The sequence below is a fragment of the Dermacentor variabilis genome, chromosome 4 (assembly GCF_050947875.1).
Source record: "Dermacentor variabilis isolate Ectoservices chromosome 4, ASM5094787v1, whole genome shotgun sequence".
Classification (NCBI taxonomy): domain Eukaryota; kingdom Metazoa; phylum Arthropoda; class Arachnida; order Ixodida; family Ixodidae; genus Dermacentor; species Dermacentor variabilis.
In genome coordinates, this window is record NC_134571.1 from 115,333,147 (window position 1) to 115,348,240 (window position 15,094).

The 15,094-nt window shown below is 45.4% G+C and overlaps 1 protein-coding gene across 1 annotated transcript in view; it reads right to left on the minus strand.

The window, feature by feature from the left end:
- Positions 1-14,893, minus strand: part of LOC142579651 (para-nitrobenzyl esterase-like) — an 86,781-nt gene extending 71,888 nt beyond the window's left edge. Inside the window, exon 1 of the mRNA XM_075690062.1 lies at positions 14,685-14,893. The gene's annotated coding sequence lies outside the window, so the exon portion shown is untranslated. The remainder of the gene's footprint in view (positions 1-14,684) is intronic.
- Between the last annotated feature and the right edge of the window lie 201 nt (positions 14,894-15,094).

Consider the following 15,094-nt stretch of genomic DNA (forward strand, 5'->3'; position numbering starts at 1 on the left):
TTTGCAATACGTAGCAACCCCAAGTGGAATTCGTAGCGAGAATTTCATAACTTGAAATTCCCAAGCAAGACACCGCGAATCATCCACGAATGTGCTACCATGTATAGCTACCGTATAGTGCGCACTATGTGCGATGCAGGAAAGTTGGCGAATAGCATGCACGTGTTAGAATTTGCAGTAGAGCAGACCTGGAAGGCGAGGACCCCAATACCAAAAGAATCACAAAAAAAGAATCTTTGAATGGGAAGAAATGCAATGTCCCTAACAACATGTTTCGCGCATATTCCTTGTGTAGTACAAGATACACGCTTTAATGATTTAGTAAACATATACTAGACAAACTCTAAGGTCTCATTATTGTATTATTGCTGATCATGTGCGACTGAATGCTAGCTTGCGTCATATTTGAATCTGCTCAATCGTAAGTTTAATCAAACAAGTGATTGCCTTGTACCAATGTCACGCGATCCCTTTCGATAGCGATTGACCTCAATCCGGATCAAAATTTTCGATCGCAAATTTCTCCTTCCGGCAGCTTGCTTTACGGAAGTAATCGCAACTAAGAAGTGCTCCGTATTGGAACGGTGTTATTCAAGGCTGACTGGGCTTGTCGTATCAATGCAACACACCGGCAGGAGGTCCAACATGTGCAGGCAGGACACATGCGTGTTACTCTTATAAAATAATACTCGCTGCATTTCTGGCTATAGGGAAGTGTTCAGCTCACAGGCTGTTGTGTTAGAATACGTACGTAAAAATAAGTTATATTTGCTTCCCTTGGTCTCATGTCAACAATGGATTGCATGTTTATAGCCTTCCAGGTATGGTTTGCATTGCATTTAAATCGTGAGTAACTATGGTGATGCTGCTATGGATATACCTCTAGCAAAATATGAAGATTCCTGCATCACACGAGAGTGCAAAGAAAGTTATCTTGCAGCGTGCGTCCGCGCCAGCAGAATTGAAATAGTCTGGGTGCCTCCGTGGGCAGAGCGGGCAACTTTCTGCTGCTCTCCGAGCGTCTCCAATAGCCGCCTACGTACACTGAACCCTTTTGTTACTGCTACAAGGGCCAAATAACCTCTGCCGCAGGGATGCAACCTCAGGCAACCACCTCTGACTTAGTGCTGCATTTGCGAACGCGTTTTTTTTTTCTTTCCGTCTTGGAATGTCCAATGCACGAGCGTGCGACACTTGCGGGTCAGCAAAAAAAAAAAAAACTATCGAATGCCTATCGAACGCCTGAGCATTTGCCCTCGGTGCGATGTCCAGCGCATCCTTATGAAGACCGCACTAAGCCAACTGGACTAGAATATTTACTGAAACGAAAATTCTTGGCCACATGCGCCGATGGCGCAGGAAACAATTGGTGCACTACTGAAATTTTTGAAAAACACCGACTTCAGTGGCCGATTGCACCACTGGCATCCGGCGCATGGGATGCGTCATACTGTGTGCACACAGCGCTCACTCTCTCTACTACTTCTCCTCGTTCCATTTGCCTTAGCGCCAGTGTAGGGTACAGCAAACCGCACACTCGTCTTGGTGACCTCTCCACCACTCCTTTCTTCCTGTGTATACTTACATCTTGCGTCTGCGGCATAAAGGAAATCGTAAGAAGCGCACCAGCAGAATACATGTGTGCGTTTATGGTGGTAAAAAAACAACAATAAAATCAAACACTCCGGAATGTTAACACAGAACACCCGTTCATTGCAGGGGCATACGCATGAAACACTATACTTCCAGCAACTGTCGCCTCCCCGGTTACTTCTATATCATAAGCATTTAGTATGTGCTCTGTTATATGATATACTGCATTCTGCAGCTACTTACGTCAAGGAGGCCAATTTATCAAATAACTGTAATAATTACGAGGACTGTAATGTAAGTGCACCCAAAAAGAGAGCTAAAAACGCGTGCTTCTTGTGCCGGAAGCCAGAAAGTTATAGAAGAATGGTTATAAGCTCCTCGAGCGCTCTGTCGTAGTCTAATTAGTTTATGATCGGCCCTAAAGTGCGCGGATAGAGCGTCAGACTGGGCATTCTCTCAAAGAAATTGCAATTGTGGAGCGAAATCAATGCCTTGCTGCCACATTCACTATGTTGGACTACGGAACTACACGGTATGACTCTCGAATTTACTGAACTGCGTCGTTAACCTCGAATAAATGCGGAATGAATCTCGAACGCGCCGAATTACGTCGATAATCTCGAATGTGTCGGAATAATCTGACCGCCTGAAGTTTCTGACGTGACCCTCAAAGCACGCTACACGGGCGTTTTTTGCATTCCTCCCTCGCCGGAGTTTGTCCGCGCCGACCGGCAATCGAACCCGCATCCTCGTTCTCAGCAGCCCAACTCCACAGCCGAAACCATCCTGGCGATTTTCCTTTTAATTCTTCTTATATCTTTTTTCCCTCTTAAAGCTACTTGTTTCTTTTACCTTCTCTTGAACCTCGACGAATCATTGCGTATTAATAAATAGTCCTTAAATGTCATGTTCGTATGCATTGATATTTAGAGCATTGTTGCGTTCAAGTTGTGCTAGTAGCCAGTGTGGTTAAAATTTCGTGCACCACTGCTCTGAAAAATAATGGGCATCACTTCTCCCGGACCCTCGGGTTAAATTCGCGCCGCTGCCTTCGCCTAACTTGCTAAACACAAGTGCTCCTTCACGACCATTTCTTCCATTGAAGTAATTGACGGCTATCATTTTCTCCAGGCGCAGCGGCTTTTCTTTCTGTCAGTTTGTCGATGACTACGCTCTTTCTTGTCCTGAACAGATTACCACGTCTTCGCAGAGCAGGATTGACTGATGGAAATACTGAATCCGCACGCACAATCAAATAGTGATATCCTTTTCGTTATTTGTCTGCACCTTAATTTGCCTGAAAGCTCAATTTGCGCCGTTTTATCCCAATTTTCAATAGCTCGTTTCCATCACCCATAATAATATTAAGAGTTGCCCTTATGGTGCATTTGTGTCGTAATCACTTCTGAAACGCGAGCATTCCAACTGAAATTAAGGCGCAGTATTTTATCAATATATTTCATTCATTTTATTTGATTGTAGTCATGATGACGCGATGATGCTTATCTTCGAGGAGTTGTTATTAAATGACCGGCAGCAATGACATCACGGCAATGCCAGTAATGCCGCAATAATATTCTTGTCACAGCCAATGTTTTGAAATATTTCTGGCACGCCATGATTTCTGAAAAGGACGTTAGAAATTGGACACTTTTGTTCAAGACAAAACCCAACAGTGCGCGATATACAACCGAACTGGACGCCCTCTCACTTTATACAGAGAAATAACATGTTTCCAGCGTAGTCAGCGGCGTCATTCGGAAAGGTTTGACATTCTGGTAGAAACATTTGAAACGAAAACGAAAATTTGAAAGGTTCACGGAGAAAGCACGCTTCAATTAAATAAGATCTATTATTACCTACCCACAATGTCACAAAAGAAAAGAAACTTACCACAAAAGCTTAGCAGGCGCTAACAGTGCTGAAAACGTCATAATAAATTGCCCAAGGGCGAAAGAAAAAAGAACGCGGTGTCTTCATGTGTGATGACTATTCGAAAAACGAAAAAAAAAAGACGAACACAGATGATCCAATGCTTCTTTTGACTCGCCGCACCAAGGAAATTTTGAAGAATGCATATTAAAAGTAAATAGGTAGAAGATAAATTGCGGGGGAAGAGAGAGGGGGAGTTTCTTAGGGTGCCTCGGGGGGCGAAGCGGAAAAGGGACAAAGGCGAACCGAGGCACAAAGGCGCCAAGCCTTCAAGGAAGAAGACACCAAACTATGGCCCTATAAAAGGACTGCTCTCTTTAACGGCCAAGTTAGAGAACAAGAAAGGACGCCGAAGCTGGGAAGCCATTCAGCAGGCGCCATCGTGGTGTACACTGACGTGGGGTGGCGTGACCCGGCGTTCCTCTGATGAAGAGACGCGCCGCAGAGGCGCGGCGGCCATGCCCTACGGCGCCAGCCGGCGAGCGAAAGGCCCGGACCTACCTCCTCGATGTTCTTCCGCGTTGTACGCACCGAAGGCACGTTCTGAGGACGCGGGGAGTGACTGCTGCACCAAAGGTCTGCTCTTTGTTCAAGAAAGAGTCACGGTTTCGGCACTATTTACTTTGACACGTCAGTTCCTCCGCTGATAGGCGCGCTCCCGGGTACACGTGTAGCCAGTTATGTAACAGCTTCAAGAAAGAGTTCACACGCACTGCAGCCGTGTCGGTGAAAATGAGTGTGCCGTATCGTCGCCATCTTTACTGTGCCCGCAGCTGACAATGTCAGCGCTGACACTAGCCAACATACCTCTCTTTCTTAGCTTAGGGCTGTTCCGCTGCTCTCCCGCTGAGCTATCATACGAGCCGAATGCTTGACTGTCCAGATGCATCACATCCATATGTCGTGTCGTGCGCGGATTCCTCTCCTGTCTATCGGCGTCTAGTGTGAACGTTCGGAGCGGACCCTCAGCTGACATGCGCGTGAACAGCTCCTTCGAAAAAGCTTGATTCGTCGGTTATATGTCAGCGAAGTGACGACACTCGGCAGTTGCGCCAGGCGCGAAGCTCCGGGAGGATGTGGATGTTTGGACAGCTGTCGAGTTCGGAGGTGGCGGTGTTTCAACTGCATTTAAAAGCGCTGTAGTTGGCGGTGCAGCAGTGCAGCAGTTGGCGGTAAAGTGTTGGCTGCAGAAAAGGCGATGATCCTTATCTCTTCTTTTTATTTACTCAGAACCGCCGTGAATTTGTCAGCGATTCTTTGCGTGCCTCGGTGGTTAGATGTCTTGTGCAATGTTTTATGACAAACATTTATTGACACAAAAATTTCTTTCTATTAGGATTGTTTCATTCTTTCAGCACCTGTACTCGGACACATTCCACAAGAATTCTACTACGTTGGTTTCCAACGCAGTGTGCATTGTTTCGCTGTTCATGCTGAGTTATCACGTTCTCTCTGTTCGTGTTTTGTGACTTCACTCTATTCGACATATGCTGTCATTCACTGGCAATGCACCTTTCATTGCAGCTTTTGCAGCCATTGAATATTCAATTTAGCTGCTGCATATAGCTTTGAATCATTCAACAGCAGCTGTAGTTCCGTTTAGAGCGCTAAGTTCTCCTACAAGTGAGAATGCAATTCATTCAATATTTTTATTGGTTATCTATCACTTATGCCCATAGTGTTGTACCGCCATTCCTCTCCCCTAAAATGTTAATCGCACGTTTGCATGGTGTACACGCGTCATAATAGCGTGGCTCGCATATTAGTTTTGGTCAAAAATAAAATGAGGTGCTCTTCGGATATTGCATATACTGTATATGCTTGAATGTCTTTAATGGTGGGTAGTCTCCTATATCAACTATCAAAAAAGAATTGCTGCTGTAGTATGGCCATTCCATGCTGACAACCATAACGAGTTTCCCTATGTCAACAGTACGTTGGATTCCATATGATTGGTATTTTTAATTGCAAGCCTTTACACGCATACGAGGCCAGCGGAAATTGTTAACTGACTGGAGTTCTATATTAGTATTTTTGACGACATACTTGTTTTGCTTTACACATTAAATAGTGCACGCCCAACGTAGCTGCTACATGCTTTTAGTATTGAGCACGCAAAATGTCAAGACACCTGGCTCCATGTACAATTATCCGAGACTGTGCTGATAAAATCTTAAGCGGCCTGCCATTTATACTAGCGCACAAATAACTGCGTTTTTTTTTACTTTGTGATTATTTAATTGGAAAAATATGACGTTTTTGTTCTCTTCCCCTGTAAACTAGCATAAATACTTTGTTGTTCCCAATGAAAGAACTTTTCTACCCGAAATTTTGTAAGGCCGTCGTTTTCACTGTGAATGCCACCTAGAAGACAGAGAAAATTGCTCCAGCTTCTCGCTAATATCTTCAGGACCCGAACCACTTACCCAAGTGCGCATTTGGCCGATATGTAATTTTTTAAAGCAACATATAGCGTGAGATGCTGTACAGAAAGTACGAGCATGCGGCTATCATGCGCGTAATATACTGGTCACACAGCTGAGCGTAAAGATTTGCTGTACTCACAGAACCCTTTTGTGTGCTTTTAATTTCTTATCTGCAGTCTCCTACGAACATTTTCCCCAGGCACCAGCGATTCTGAAGCAAGCAGCCAAGCGTTTAGGGCGAGTGGCTTTCAGAGTAAGGAAATACGCTTGGCCAAGGCTTTCTTTATAGGTTCTAGAAGTGGGAGCTTTTAAGGAGAAATTGAGCGTCAATTTATTGCAGAGCGGTATCTCAGAGGGCCATCTTTTTCCGCTCTTGCCGCGCCCCCATGTCCTTGCGGTACTCTTGTTTGCATAAATAGCTATGAATAATTTATGGGAGGGGTATTTTTTTCTCTTATGAATGTGATGAAATTCGAAGGCGCGGTGGGAGGAAAGAAAAGTTACGACACTTCTTAGATTTATACACGTTTATGAGTTTTCTTGAAGGACGCGAGTAACATCTTCTTGAACTTTATGATGATGACGCAATTACTTCGCCATATTATTGCATAGTAAATGAGTCTTTGCTACTTATTGCACGGAAGTAAATTTTCACTACAATGATGATATTGCACAACTATTTCAAAGAAATTGGTAAGCTACAAGGGAAGCTTACGTTCATGACAGCGAACGGATGACGTTCAATGTTGAGCAAATTTTATCAATGTTAGTATCAAGAGGCATACAGCGGGATACGATAACTGAAACGTTGGTGACAAAAGTTTAGCCGAGAACCCGCTGAACAGACGTAAGTTTGCGAACCATGCATGGCGGAGAGAAGGTACTTCCTCGTGTTATAAAAAAACGAAGGTGTCATCCCTCAAGAAATTCAGCGCAGCGAACGCAAACGCATCTCCTCAAAACAAGGGGCTTTAATAGGGTAGCCGAGAAAAAACAAGAAGAACCGGAAGCACGCGACGTCTAAAAACGAAGACATGTCAGCCGTTTCGCCTTTTGACTTGCTGCGCAAATGGGATAGGGAGTAAAAAAAAAAAATAGAAGAAGACAAGGTGAATAAAGGGAAGTGAAATTCGATGCAGGGAAGCAGAGTTTCTCCACCACCCCGAGGCCAAGTAGAAAGCGGACAAAAGCCAAGCGGCAGAGCACAATGGTGCCGCGAACGGCGAGGAACCCAAGCTATGGTCCAATAAAAGGATCGCTCTCTTTAACGGCGAAGATCGGGAACAAGGACGTAGGCTTGCGGGAAGCGAGTCAGCAGACTCCAAGGCGGCAAGTAGACTGCGGGTGCTATCTTCCTCGCAGTCTGGTCTCATCAAGAGACGCCGTGCAGCACACCCGCTTTGCCCCCCCCGGTGCTAGCCGGCGACCGAGGCGCTCACTCGCCCCTCCCTCTCGCCTCCAATCCTCCTTCCTTGACGTGTGCGGGTACGTTGCAAACGCCTGAGGCGTGCCTGAGGGCTTCGGTGCGTAGAGCGTGTACTACGTCGCCGCCTACGCTGTCCATGCGGCGCCGAGTCGCTGTGAGGGTTATTTATGTTGACAGATCAGTTTGGCCCGCTCAGGAACGTCGTCCGCGTGATGCCTTCGCCCGGCTGCCGTTGCAGCACCGGGCATTCTGTAAGGGTACGGCATTGTCGTCGCTATCTTTCCGCCCTAACGGTGACGCGGTGTCAGTGCAGACAGGGAGCAGGGCTCCTTTCGTGTTTCTCCTTATAAAGGCGACTCCTGTCCCGCTGAGCTGTTGCCATGCCGAATGGCGTGTCCCAACTATACGTGCAGCCCTTCCGATACAAGTGTTGTTATGTGAGCAAAGTTGTATGCCCGTTTCCTCTCGTTTGGGAACGATCCTTGCCTGGAGCGTATACTTCTCGGAGTGGCAGTTCTAAAGTGCCTGTCAAGTGGAATTTAGGAAGACCTTGTTTTGTCAGAAATATGTTGCTGATACAATTTCCTTTGGAGTTTTGAGTGCACCAAACTGCGTATGCAATGACAGGCGTCAACGGGGCTGCGTCTGGAAGAAAAAAAAAAAAAAGACTGGCGTAGACTGCTATGTAGTAAGCAGTGGCGAGTGTCGTATCTTGTGTTGTTTGAGACAGAATGGAACCAATTCTTAGTCCTGCGATATTGTAAAATGGTCTTGCAATCTTGACATGTTCTTCAGGTGGTGCAGGGGGAGGATATACTCCTACAGAATTCTTTTTACACATTTAGCTCAATAGCGTCCTTTGAGATTTCTTGCGCTTGGGCGTTAATTACTGTGTAAGCCGTTTATTCTTTTATTTTGGGTCAAAAGTAAGTGCCAACGCTTGTTGGATTGTTGTTGGATCTATAGAAATGCCAATGCAGCTTCGAATTCATCGTAGAACAGGAAGAAGAAGTTTCTAGCTGCCGACACGAACTGTAATAGAGCAAAAAGAATATTGATACGCTGCGGAATATAAAATAAATTATGGGGTTTTACTTGCCAAAAGCACGATAAGATTATGAGGCACCCCGCAGTGGAACTCCGGAAATTTGGGCCACCTGGGGTTCTTTAACGTGCACCTAAATCTCAGTACACGGGTGTTTTCGCATTTCGCTCCCATCTAAATGCGGCCGCCGTGGCTGGTATTCAATCCCGCGACCTCGTGCTCAGCAGCCCAACACCAGAGACGCTAAGCAACCACGGTGGATCCCGCGGAACATTTACTACAAGGACAAGTGTTCTCTGTATTTTTAAATATAGCACAGACAGCGCATGGACGGAGCGGCACAACGGCTACCCGAAGACAGTGAAGTAAAACAACGGGTTTGTTCACAGGATTTCACAATAACTGTAGAATGGTCTACAGGCAGTTGCTCTGCAAATAGTACAGAGCTCTCAGGTAATCTTCCTCTCCTTCATCGCCATAAAACATCAATATATTGGCAAGTTATAGAGAAACTGCTTGGTAGCACAAGCGCCTTTCGGCGCCCTGTTAGAACTAGCTTCAGCCGGAGCTGGCAGCTGGAGGGCTAACAAGGTGATAACCACACATAGGCATGCTCTTTTTAACAGTTCACCATGCTGTAAAGAGTCATTTTAGAGAAAAAAAAACACTGACTATTTCTTGCGCATTGCTGAACACAGCCGGTGCATCCTTTTAGTTGAGTGTACAGAATGTTCAGATTGCTAGGCTGCCCCCTGAGTTTCAAACAGTTGTATCTTTTTTTCATCTTCATCATTGACTTTATATGCAAGCATTGCAAAGCCAAGTTAAGCCAATTTGGAATCCTTGACTGCACATAAAAAGAGAATATATCCTCATGTTTACGGTGATTCTCGGGAACCTGTCTCATTCCTCCTCACCACGTGATAGCAGGAACAATAAAGTCTCGTTTTCCTTTCTTTTCTTCTTCTTCTTTAGCGTCGGACAGTGGTGGGGGAGGGGAGTGAGGCTGCATAGAATGTGGCCGAGCGAAAGGAACCATTTACGCTGCATTCCCAAACATTTTATTTGCGGTGTTATTATAATAATAAAAAAGGGAGGAGTGTGCGTGGGGTGGGAGGAGGGGGGGGGGAGGTTCTCTCCTGGTGCCCAGATTGGACTGTGCCGAAACTGGCCCGTTATTTGCGCGGTTCTCCCACGTCGTTTTCTATTTGCTAGAGACGGTCATCACTCTTCTATCGGACTTCATTGCTTTTATCCTTTGACGTCCGATGCGCCCCCTACTGAGTGCGAATCTGCGTCGTCGTATCCGCGGTACGGGCGGGCCGACTCACCACAAACCGCCCAACCGTCCATCCATCACCGTCCTTTTCGAATCATTTTCTTGTAGCTCGTCCTTGCCTCCTCTTCGCTTCACGAAATGTGGTCATCGCGTCACACAAAGCCGACGCGCCGACACAGCCTCGTAGCCCGTAACTGTGATCCATTTCACATGTTATTTGAGAAAATCGAATTTGATGCCAAAATAACCGCTACCAAAATGTAACACCGTAACAGTCATAACAGGAATCACTGGGGAATGGAACGCAGACACTATGGCACACGTGTATAGAACTTGGCAAAGCTGATTTTGCTTTATTTCATTCCTCTTTCACTCATCTGCCCCCCCCCCCCAACCAACCTCCTTCCTCCCCCTTTTCCTTATATGTGTGAACGCGTGCATTGTATTTTTCTAAGCTTCTTGAACGAGCGTCCGCCCAAATGCACTTCTGTATTGCGCTTTTTCAATTTTAATCCGTCCGTTTATGTTGTAATTTTCCCGCTCTGGAAATCGTCTAAAACAATGAGAAAGTTTTGAAATCCTTCTGCTGAGAATAGCCGGGTTCCCGCAGAATAGCTAACATAATAAAACGTTGTTCCAAGAATTGCGCTGATTTTACAGTAATCGCTTATCAGCACCTGATTTTCGCATGTGTTATTACAGGTTTATATCGAGCATCAGTGCATTTCACCAAAGAAGTTGGGCATGTATCAGCAGAAATTGGTAACCAGGGGAGAGTTTTTGATAAATGGATATAATTTTTTTGCAGGCTACAACCCTGCAAATGTAGCGCCTGCGATATAACGGAGAACAAATCCTAAGTACTGAGACTTTGATAACTAGCTAACATCTTATTGTCATCTGTCGTAGATGTTAATATCTGTTCCTTTGATAACCACTTAACGTATCAAATAGAAAACAATAAACACTTATTGCGTTCTGGTGTGGATGTTAACATATGTTCCTTCAAGAAGTACCCCTTTCTACCCCGGGCACTTTCAATCGCGGGTAAGCGTAAGTGGGATCGAGTTTTTCGATCTCGAATGACTCCTTTGCGCAAACTGCGAAAATGTGGTAATTGGGACCGTGCGATTCACGATCGAAGAAAGCGCCCCGGGTGACCTGGGTAGGCAAAGCTTGCGTGCTAGCGTGCGCTTGCGTTTGTGTGCTTTTAGAGCGAAACGATGAAGGAGAGTTTCGCGATGGTGTTTCTTTGACAGCGGGGAACTGGCGGCGCACTCGGTATCCAATGTCAGCGAGGAAATGACCAGCAACGCAGCTTGCGTCGGGGAGCTCTGGAGTGGCCGCGTATGACCATGGCGCCGGTGAACGCACGCAGCCAGACGCTGGCATCTGCGCTGCTTCGTTTCACACTGAGGCTGTGTCCCAATACTCGCCGTAGAAGGCAAAGTTTAAGGCTCACCTGACAGCGGTCATCATATGTCTGGTTCCAGTTCTCACAACTACGTCAACGAAAACAGCTTCATTATTATTATTATTATTATTATTATTATTATTATTATTATTATTATTATTATTATTATTATTATTATTATTATTATTATTATTTGTTATCAACCCACATAAACAATTAACAGGAAAGCGATAGCGAGGATAGCAACGCAGTCAAAAACGATGCAGGCTACATCCCTGTCCAAACAAGATGGCGGCTGAGCAGGACGCCTGGGAAATAGACGGGAAGGTCGTCTGCACTCAATAAATCCTAGTCACGCTTTCCTATGCGCTTAATGTAAGTCACGTGCTGTCGTTCATACGTTAGCTGCCTCAAAGAGTTAAAAATGTGGGATGTCCTTTTCTCAACTTTTTCTTCTCGCCGTATTAGAGTCGTATTACGCACGTCTTCCAGGTGGTTCGTTCGAGACCCGTTCCGTTACTTGAGCTCGAAGCACTCTCGTCTGTTTCCTTAGCTGTCAACGTAGACGTTCTACGATGCTGGTCACATTCGGAACATCACCATAGGAGGCAACGCTGCGGAAGCTAGGCAAGTAGTGCACTCACTCAAGTCACCCCGTGCGTTTTGCAGCGAAGTTTCTCTCGATCTGCGAGATTTCTGTCGAATGAACTATACTTCACATATTACAACTGCAACACGCACAAAGCAAGTTTGTGGAAAATTACGAACTTCTTTCGTTAACTTAGGTACTTCCAGTTTGTGGCGTGCGATGTTTTGGTCGCGAGTACAGAGCATGCGCCGTAGCCGCTCGTCGTCGACGCTCGTCGCTCCTCTCAATTGGTGGTAAATAGCTTGAGAAATTCAGCGCGATTCTTGTAGTGAGCACGTCCTATTTTTTTCTCGACATACATGAGCGAGCGCGATTTCACATCTGATTACATGACGCGTGTCTGTCTTTCTTTGTCATATGTCACGCACTATTTTTTCACCACGCATGCGAGCAGTGAGAGAAGTCTCTCTAGCCTCCACAGCGTTGCCTACTATGTAGGAAACGGAGCCCGCGTGCGGAAACTCCGAAGCGGCCACGCCACCCCGTGGTAGGAACGTGCAGCGGGGAACCGGCACCGGTATTACTGTGGCAGCTTAAAATAAATTGCGCTGAATAAAGAGGAGCTCGAGAAGTACTTAGCTCGGATGCAGGAAAGCGTTTGAAAAGTTTGTGGGTGGATGTTCTTAGCTCTACCGAATGGTATGAACACTCTTTCACGCGGTCTTTCATGTATGAGTTCAGCAGGTTTGCGCAGATCTGCGGAGTATCGCTAGTCACGTTTTTCAACACGCAACAACTTCGTGAGATATGCATCCAATGAACAGTGTTGTTGGCCTGTTCGTGCCGTCGCGTTAACACGGGAGCCTTTGTAATGATGATGATGATGATGATGATGATGATGATGATGTAAGGCGTAATATGGCGCAAGGTCATTAATGTTCAAAGAGCGCCAGGAAATCATGAGAGCGCTTGTAATGTACAGAAAAAAAAGTGCTGCAATTATAGCAGAGTTTAAAATTGTGGTTTCCTAATACGATAATGCATGCTTCGTATTCTAAAGTGGCGCAAATTCAGGGTAAAAATTGTGTTGCTGTAACAATTATTGCCTACTGTCTGAGAAAAAATGCAACTGTTTTAATACCAACGAGTTTTCTCCCACCTAAGACGAATACGCCCAAGATCATCAAAACTACTTCTGCAAATCATGCTTGGAGATGGTTGGGCAGGAATAAGCTTTATTTTAGTAAAAAAAGTACGAGAAAGCGTTGGTGTTTGCAAAGTTTTCTATTACAAAGAAAAGAAGGATATTTGCTGGACGTTTCTGATCTGTCTTTGCTGACAGCGAGGGCAAACTTATAAGGAGAATTTACAGAAATTCGCTAAGGAAAAATATGTATATAGAGTGAAGATTATGATAATGATGGGGTTTTTGAAGCAATACGTTTACAAGACTTATTGACTTTATTTACATATTTATACAGCATTACACAAAACATGCTTTGACTCGTGCAATAGTATTATGCAGTGCTAAATGTTTCGTGAAATGAAAGGATGAAAAATACGTGGCCGTAACTCACACGCAGCCCTAGTCTTCCAAAAGACTATCCAAGCATTAAAGATGGAGTAGAAGTTTCCATAGAGAGCCTTATCCCCATAATTCTTAGAATATCTCACATCACGTTGAGTACAAATAAATGAAACGGATAGGAAATAAAGCAAATAAAATTGAGCCGGGAAAGAAATAGTGTGGCTTAAAACGCCGCTCCACTGGCGAAATCATTACGTTTGTATAATCAAAGACAGCCCGCGGATTCCCCAGAGCTATGCGCACTTTCCTAATAGCACACGTTTGCCAGCGACGCAAGAAGAAAACGTGTGGTTTTTGTACTACGCTAATCCTCATTAGCTAATGCTACTACAACCATTGCCAGAAATAACGGACCAAAGCCCCATTAACACATGCTTACGTATTTTTTTTTCTGCGGAGCTTCATCCAACAACATTACCAACATACTAAGTAGGACCCACAGCGAGAAACGATCTTTACGTGAGAGTGAAATGCCTTCCCTGTAGCACGTCTTCTCGCCAGACTAATTAGGACCAATATTTCTGCCAGCCACCGCAATTAGCGCAGCTAACAGCCATTAGTGTCCCAAAGAACCTTCACGTCGGCACTGAAATAAACAAGGAAGCTAACAGCGTGCAGCTATTTCCCCTTTATTTCCCATTTCCAGGCAAGTAACCGGTGGCTTTCAGTACATAACTAGAAATTCTTACTGTATTTTCCACTATACTGCTGATATAATCATTTCCACAAAACCACATGAAACTACACTTGCTCAGGATTTGATTGTAACAAGTGACTTAGCGAACTTTCCGAAAGGCCTCTGAAAAAAAAATGCATTTGTAGTTTTCATGCGTTCCAAATTGAGCCTACTGCTTTAGTACGATACTCAAAGAACGATAAAATGTTTGGCTCTTTGTGATTTAAATTGTCTGAGCAGGCTACTTGCAGCGAAGTGGAAAATCGTATGATAACATGTAATTGATATAAAAGTCGATGTTTAATAAGTTGTAAACATCGTAGCGTAAAGTTCCTCAGAAGCATTATTGTCTGAGTGGTTCTCTGTGTATACAACAGCTTACAGAATTGTGATAACTGCGTTTCGTCTGTTCGGCCGCTAACTTAGTTCTAAAGAAGAGGCAACTCCTGAACCTCAATTAAGAAACTTTTCTAAGTATTTTCGTGACTTCATTTATTACCGTCCGCCAAAATAAAACGTTGTTCTAATTGTGAACTATCGCTGGTGTACAGCTGCGCCAAATGACGTCAAGAGCACATGCTCAAAACATCGATTACAACCGCTCCCACGGGAGGCAAGAAACAAATTTTTCTGTACATTACATTCAGGCCACTCAAGGACAGCGTGACAGATTAATTCTCCTGGTCTCGATGCCGCAGCAAACTACACTTGCTTACCTTCAAATTCAACTTGCTGCTGTCTAGGCAGTACTCGGAAAAGGGGAAGGAGGTTGACAACAAGACTGCAGAGCAGGGGGCGCACTGCGAATGTCCAGGGCTCTTGACAAGCTCCCGTTTCTGGGCACGACAACGAGTGAAAGTCCGCAGATCCGGGATGCAGGCGCGACGGCGACCGACTGGCGCTCCCCAGCTTCTCGCCAACGAGGCCGGCGCCCGAAAGATGCTCGGGAGAGGCGGGGTAGCGAATGGAGAGCTGACGATGGATGGGGGAAAAGGGAGCGTAGGGATATGCAGCCGCCGAGGGGGAATGGGGAAAGCGAGGCGAGGCTGCAGGGAGTACGGAGAACGGTGGGGAGAGTGGGGAGGGGGGGGGGGGTTGAGCGGCGGTTGCTGAAGCTTTCAGGCCG